Source organism: Durio zibethinus, chromosome 17, assembly GCF_047325235.1.
Source record: "Durio zibethinus cultivar Kanyao isolate XHJ-2024 chromosome 17, ASM4732523v1, whole genome shotgun sequence".
In the NCBI taxonomy this organism is placed as follows: Eukaryota; Viridiplantae; Streptophyta; class Magnoliopsida; order Malvales; family Malvaceae; genus Durio; species Durio zibethinus.
The window spans coordinates 8,142,692-8,150,614 of record NC_143178.1 but is presented as its reverse complement, the minus strand read 5'-3'; the positions used below and the strand labels follow the sequence as shown (position 1 = coordinate 8,150,614).

At 28.2% G+C, this 7,923-nt stretch overlaps 1 pseudogene; it reads left to right on the top strand.

Moving 5' to 3' along the window:
* Positions 1-5,439: 5,439 nt before the first annotated feature.
* On the top strand, positions 5,440-7,298 carry LOC111288185 (tetrahydroberberine oxidase pseudogene; annotated as a pseudogene).
* The last annotated feature ends 625 nt before the right edge of the window (positions 7,299-7,923 follow it).

The following is a 7,923-nucleotide window of genomic DNA, read 5'->3' as shown; positions in this document are numbered from 1 at the left end:
AAAATTTATTTTTGTAGAAAGTGTCAATTATATAATCGAATCTAATGTCATAATTAAAATATGGATATAATAGTTTTTTTATAAAAATAAAAAATTTTCAACTTTTCTTTCTTTAGCTTTTCTTCCAAATTGGGGTATTAAAAAAGTGAGGATTATAAGGGAAACCAACGGTTATTGAGTTTCCATATCTTTTCTTGCCTTTAAATTAAAAGTTTATCTAAATAAAGAAATGATTTTTTTGTTTACATTATTTTCCTTTATTTTCTTTTCCTTTCCTTCCCCCCTTCATTCCAAACACAGTGTAAGAGTAAAGTTTTGGTTGATGTTGAAGAGGTCAAGCCATATTATAAATCCTTTATTGCTAAGGTAACCTCAATTTCCTTTTTGCCTTACTAGCTATTAGTACTTACTTCTTCAAATTTAATTAATTAATTTTTTTTATTGAAAAAAAAAAAGCAATATTTCCCAGCAAAGCTAAAAATGGTGAAACACCAAAACTTTCAAAGCCTCAACACAAGATTACTGCAATTGCAATATTAATAGTCCTAACTGCTGATCTAATGAGTGATCACTAAGATGACAAGAGGAAATAAAATGTCAATTTAAGAATTGTTTTAATTTTAACTATTTTGTTTATTAAATTATTATTCTTTGACATTTTTTTATATATTTTCTACTATTTAATTAAAATTTTGTTCCTTTTTTTTAATTGTTGGCCTAGCTAATAGGCCAATCCTTCTGAAATGCTCTATCTTTACAATATTATATTTTTTCTACTTCAAATGAGGTAAAGCTTCAATTCAAATACTATCAATTTGTATAATTTGTTTCATATTACCAAGCTTGAATTTGCCATTAGTTCCATTAATGGTTTTTTATTTATTTGTTTGTTTATATTTTATAGGCTATATAAAGACTTTAGTTTCCAAAAAAGGGTCATCATAAATTTCTGGGATTGTTAATTTTAGAGGTAGTTGGAAATTACCCAATATCTATCAATGTATGAAATGTGGTTGATTTGTTTGGTTATTTGTTTGTACTTAGTCTTTCTGATGTGAAATTTTGGCTCTTTAAAGAGTTTATTCATGTGAAACTTGGAAAGGGGCTACACTTGTAAGGATTAAAATGCACAACTATATTGGATTTGATTTTTTTTCATTTTCGAAACATTTTTTACAAGAAAAGGGGAAGAAAGTGGAGCTTGCATCAAGAATGGCGATGGCAAAAGTATCAACCATTATACTGAGATGATTTTGGTTTTGGTTTGGTTTTCTCCACCTGTTTGAATATTTTTCTCTTTTTTAGTATTAGTTCTTATGTGGGTTTGTTATTTCTTATTAGTTTTTGTCGTTGATTTTCACTTTAGTTGCAGATATTATTTTAGGTAAGTTATAATCTGATATAAATTCTAACAATCCACTATTGAAATTAGGTGATTTTATATCTAACATTTTGTATTTATTTAAATGATGGCTTCTACAGTTAGAGCTAATGGATCTAGCAAAACAAACTTTTTCCATGGTAACTATACTTTAATTATGTTACTTCTCTTCTATTTGTTGACTGGTGTTTCTTAAAACCAAGTGACATTGAACTTACACTTTTGGTTTTTTATTGTAGCTATTTGTTTTTGTTTTGAGTGATCTCTTCCAAAATCTATGCAGTGAAAATAAGCATGGACTATTAAATATATGTTTTATAATACATTTCTTTTAAACTATTTTGATGTGGATCTTTCATTCTTTAATTTTAATATATGTTACAATCAAACAGGAATGTGCAAGACACCAGGTTTTATTTGCATCTGTAGAGTTTTTTATGATTCTAACAATTATATCCCAATAATAATTTGTTATTTTTCATTTTTTTTCTTTTCTTTGGCAAAGGAAAGTTGTACGGCACTATTTTTTTTTCTTTTGTAGAAGAATGTCTACGATGTTTTCATATTTTATTTATACTGTTAGTATTTATTTTGGTTGTTAGCAAAGTTTGTGATCAAGATGATTGTTTCTTTTGCTTTCTTTTCATGATATGACCACTTTATTTTATTTTTTGCCATCATTTTTTCTAATAACAGTGCTCCATTGTTTAGGTATCAAGATAAGGTGTTCTTTTTTTTTTTTTTTTTTTTTACAAAGAAGGACATTAGTGTTTTGAAAAATGACTAAATCTTTCAGGTTATGATAATGACCGATGCTTTTGATTTACATATTAGATATTTGGTTTTGTTTCTAAAAAGAATTGGAGAGCATGAGGAAATGAAAAAGGTTTATAGAGCTTAATAATGGAAATATTCATTATGTTTTATTTTATTTTATTTATCTTTTTGATGCTTTTCGATATATAAATTAACTGTGATTACTTAGGTCCTTTTTTAGATATTCCTTTGATAGCTGTAGTCATTTTTTGAAAAACTCTTAAATGAATTATTGGTATATATAAAAGTGGGAAGCTGGGTTACCTTTTCTCTTCTATTCTAGGAAACATAAACCCTTTAAGCAATACGATCCAATTTTTCAAAATTCAATAATGGATAAATAAAGTTTTCTTTTTTTTATTTCTTTTTTATTAAAAATTTTCAATTTGTTTGGAAAAAATTGCTTTCTCATATATTACATTACATATGGCTTTGGAAAAAAAATGGAAGAGATTTTGTTCCTTTGTTGCTTGATACCTTACTTTTCATGTTTTTTTTTTCTTGTTATAGCTATTCTCTATTGCCTATTTGACCATCAATGTTCAAACAGGTGATAGCTTTACTTTTTTAATATAGTTGTCCTCATTCATGGTCTTTTAAAGTTTTGTTTGTTTATTTTATCTATGTTATTATTATTATTTTTTGGTGATTTTAGTTGTGAGTTGTCAATTTAGATATGTTTTTATTATATGGTTTTCTTTTAATGAGGGTTTTTTTTTAAATTTTTGTCACACTTAGTTTGAATCACTACAAGTTCAGTTATTGTTTGCATGCACTTATTGACTCTTATTGGTTATAACTGTTCATCGATTTGATAAATTCTTGGTTTCTCTAAATTATTGCCATATTTTTTTAATCAAAGAATGTGGGGTCAATGAAACACTGCAACAATGGTGGACAGTCATCATTCCAGCTTGCTTTAAGCTTCATATAGACAAAGTGAACAGTTATTTCAATAATGGAGGTGATGCTTTCAAAATATCTAGGAAAAAAATAAGATGATAAAAAAATTATCATTTCTTCTTTTATATTGTTTTTTATTCAATTTTTAAATTGAAAGTCATATTTTTCTTCTTTTATATTGTTTTTTATTCAAATTTTTAAATAGAAAGTGATGGATCAACCATGTATATTTCATCATTTTTTTTCCTTAAATTATAGTAACTCATAATTTTTTGTTATTTGACCAAACAAATAATTTTTTTTGTTAAAATTACTTAGGAAAAAAAGGGTGAAAACTTTCTTATAAATAAAAGGTTCAAAATATGTTTTCTTAGAAAAATAAAGGAAACTCACCCCTTGTCAATTGAGCTAAACATTTTTAGGTATCTTATTCATTATTATTTCTAATAAGCAAGTAATTTTTTTTCTGTGTATATCTTATTTGTTATTCATTTGTGCTGGAGTTTACGCATTTTAGATATATTTAATCGATGAACTTAACATTACATTTATGGAGTTAATTAATTAACAAATTTAATTAAATGTAAAATAAAAAAGTTCTATATTATCAACAATCACATGATTCATTAATAAAGAGTTGAATTTTTAATTTTAATAATAAAATTTAAAATTTGATAACTTTATATTAAAAATTATACACATTTTTTTTTATTGAGTCTTTTATCAAATACAAACTCAAATATTGACAACAAAAATATAGAAATTTATCTAAATAAAATGATACAACTCAAAAACTTTTTATTATTTTAACAAAAAGTATATGTAGAATTATATATATATATATATTTATATATATATATTTAATTTATCTTGGAAGTGGTATATGTAGAATTATATATATAAATATATTTATGTAGTCTGACTAGGAATTTATCTTGGAAGTGGTTAAACCCAAACTTATTTTTCTGACAAAATTAATAAAGTTCTTTTAAAAGCGTATTTGATATGTAAAATTATTAATAAAATAAAATATTTATCATTTTATTTTATATTTGATGTACACATTAGTGAGAGGATTAAATTACAAAAAAAAAAATATTAGTCATTATTCTCTTAGTATAAAATAATTTATTCTTCTTAAAAAAACACAATTATTTCGAATTGAATATATAATAAATGCTGATAAGTTATCTACTTTACTTTTAAAACTTATATTTAATATTTGACTTAAACATTTAATAAACTAATTATTATTATTATTTAATTGGTTAACTTAAACGTTTTTTCCATTTTCCCCCTTTTTTCCTTTTTTTCTTTTTTTTTTTTTATTTTTCCTCATTTTTTCTCTTTATTTTTTTCCCTTTTACTCTTTTTCTTTTCTTAATAAAAAAATAAAAAATACCTCTCTCATCTCTAGTACAAAGGAAGAATTCCTAACTCTCTCCCTCTTTTTTTTTTTGCAAGCAGTGATTCAAATGTTAAAGCGTAAATATCGAAAACGTTTTCAACTTTTGTCTTTGATTAATCTTTAATCTGTTATGATTTTAAATTTTTATCGATCATCCAAATTGAACTCAGCACTAACGATTCAAATCTAACAAAAATAATAATTTAATTGATAATAAAAAAAAATTATTAAGTTAACAAAAATTTAAGCCTACATAAACTCGATGTAAACGCAGTATACCCCCGAGGACCCATCCAGTGAAAACCTAGCTAAAGTAGACCTGAGCTGGATTTAAAATCTGAATCAACTTCATTAACTTAAAATTTCAAGTAAAATCTTTTTAAAAATTCTAATAATTTACAAAAATCTCAATTCAACTTCAAATAATTTGTTTTCTGACCAATTTCAGAACATTGTCCTAAACATAATGGCAAAAGGATCAATCAAATGAAAAGAATGTATTACTGACTAAAGTTCAGTTTGAACTAAGACCAATATTTGTATGTTATTAAAAGGCTGTCATTCTTATTTTTTAATTCTTTCTTTCTTCCAAAGTTTCAACCAAGTGGAAAGAAATAACAAAAACATTAGTATTAATTAAGTAGAAGACATTGATTGAATCTTTGAATTAATATCTTTAATCGGGAAAGAAACCAAATGAAAAGAAACATCACAAGTTGCTGTCAAACAAGGGATCACTTAAGATTGTTTGATATTAACAAATATATATATATATATATATATTTATATATAACACTAGCAATTGCTATTATTACAACATAATCTCTTTTGATACGATTTAATTTAATTATTTCACATTGTTTGAGCCCAGCCACCAAAGACATAGATGCTATAAGTAAGGTAACCGTAACACATTGCTATGTTTAACTCAAGAAATGAAGTCCCCTCACTTTTCCTTGCTCGCATTTCTTTTAGTTGTTCTGTTTTCATTGTCTGCGACAACTCTAGCTCATTCTCACGAGGATTTCCTTCATTGCCTTTCTCTTCGTTCAGCAAAATCTGATTCCATTTCAAGGGTCATTTACACGCAAAATAATTCCTCATATTCATCTATTTTGGAAGCTTCCATTCAAAATCATAGGTTCTCCACACCAGCTACACCTAAACCCTCTGTCATTGTAACACCACTGCAAACATCCCATATCCAAGCAACAATTTATTGTTCAAAAAAGTATGAGCTCCAAATTAGAATTCGAAGTGGTGGCCATGACTTAGAGTGTCTTTCTTATGTTTCTGAAGTTCCGTTTGTCATCCTTGATTTGCTTAATTTTCCAGCAGTTGAGGTTGACACAAAAAATAAAGTTGCGTGGGTTGAATCTGGTGCAACTATAGGTGAATTATATTACAGAATTGCTGAAAAAAGTGAAACTCTTGCCTTCCCAGCTGGTGTTTGCCACACTGTAGGTGTTGGAGGGCAGTTTAGTGGGGGTGGTTATGGCATATTGGTGAGGAAATATGGTCTTGCCGCTGATCATGTAATTGATGCCCACTTAATTGATGTCAAGGGAAGAATTATTGACCGAAAATCCATGGGTGAGGATTTATTTTGGGCCATTCGAGGAGGTGGAGGAAATACCTTCGGAATTGTTCTTGCTTGGAAAGTCAAGTTAGTCTCCATTCCAGCAGTTGTGACTGTTTTCACAGTCAACAGGGACTTGGAACAAAATGCAACCAAAATTGTTCATCGTTGGCAATACATTGCACACAAGCTTCCTGATGATATTTTTACGGATGTCACAATAATAAAGGTGAATTCCAGTCAAGAAGGGAAGAAAACAATTCAAGCTGCTTTCAGAGCCTTGTTTCTTGGTGGGGTCGATAAGCTAATTCCGTTGATACAAGACAGTTTTCCTGACCTCGGATTGGTAAAAGAAAACTGCATCGAAATGAGTTGGGTTGAGTCTATTCTCTACTTTGGTGGAGTTTCAACAAAAAGTTTGGATAGTTTGCTTGATAGGAATGCTCTTCCAAAACAATTTTTCAAAGCAAAATCTGACTACGTGAAGGAACCTATTCCTGAAAGCGGATTTGAGGGGATTTGGCCAAAGTTTTTTGAGAAAGAGGCAGAATTTTCGTATATGATGATGGTAGCTTTTGGTGGGAAAATGGATGCAATTCCAGAAACTGAACTTCCATACCCGCATAGAGCTGGCAACTTGTACCAAGCCTCATACCTTGTGGGATGGTCCAAAGAAGAAAATGAAGAATCTCAAAAATACATTAGCTGGATCCGTAGACTTTACAGTTACATGGCCACTTATGTCTCAAAATCACCACGAGGAGCATATTATAATTACAGGGATCTAGATATTGGAACTAATAACAATGGCTACACAAGTTATGCACAAGCCAGCATTTGGGGTCGTAAATATTTTAAAAATAACTTCAACAGATTGGTACATGTAAAGACCATGGTTGATCCTGAGAATTTCTTCAAGAATGAACAAAGTATCCCTCCTATTTCACCTTCGCAGAAGAAGAAAGGTCACTAGAGTTGAGGAGTTCATATTTTTGTTAAACATATGAATAAAAGTTTCGATCATGATGCATTTAGTGTCAGTTCTAATAGATAATAACCTTACATTTGTTTTACAATAACTTTGATGTAGTTTTTGTTCATCATAATTTTGACTTAAACTTTGATCACTGTAACAAACAGCCTTCAAGTGGGTTGCATGGAAAGCAGGACCCCTGCATAATCGGCAAACAAATGAAGTTTTATATATTCAAGCTACAGGCTCTGATGGTTTTGATATTTTGAATTTCTTCTTGTTGAGATTTATCTTGAATCTCAAAATCTTATATTGAAAGTTATAAAAGTTTTAAGTTTATCTTGTATATCACATCGAGAATTTAATAAAGTTATAAGGGGTTTTATCCTTATTAATATGATGCTTTAGTTTTAGTTTTGTAGTCTCAGATAGTTAGACACTAATGGAATAGCTAAGTGAGTAGACAATTAAAAGGGTGTAATTGAGTTTTGGGTTAAGTTTTGAGTAAAGAGGTTTTGGAGATTTTTTTTATTCTAAAAGTCTTACAGTTGTAAAGATTTATTTGTTAGTGGATTAGGTTTGGAGTAAGTCATTTTAAATTGAACCGAAATAAATATATTTGTGTGTTTTTATTCTTGATTTTAGCTTCTTATTTTGTGTATGGGTGTTGTATGTGATGTTGATCTCTTAAAAAGTGATATCAGAGTGAGGTTCGAGATTTAAGGTTTATGGGTCCAAGAGATCATGAAGCAGTGTCTTAAGATGTTTGAAGAAGGTATGTCTAGTATGCCTATGCCTAAGTTTGAAATTTCATTATTTGATGGAAAGAATAATTTTATGTTGTGGCAAAGTACAATTCAAGA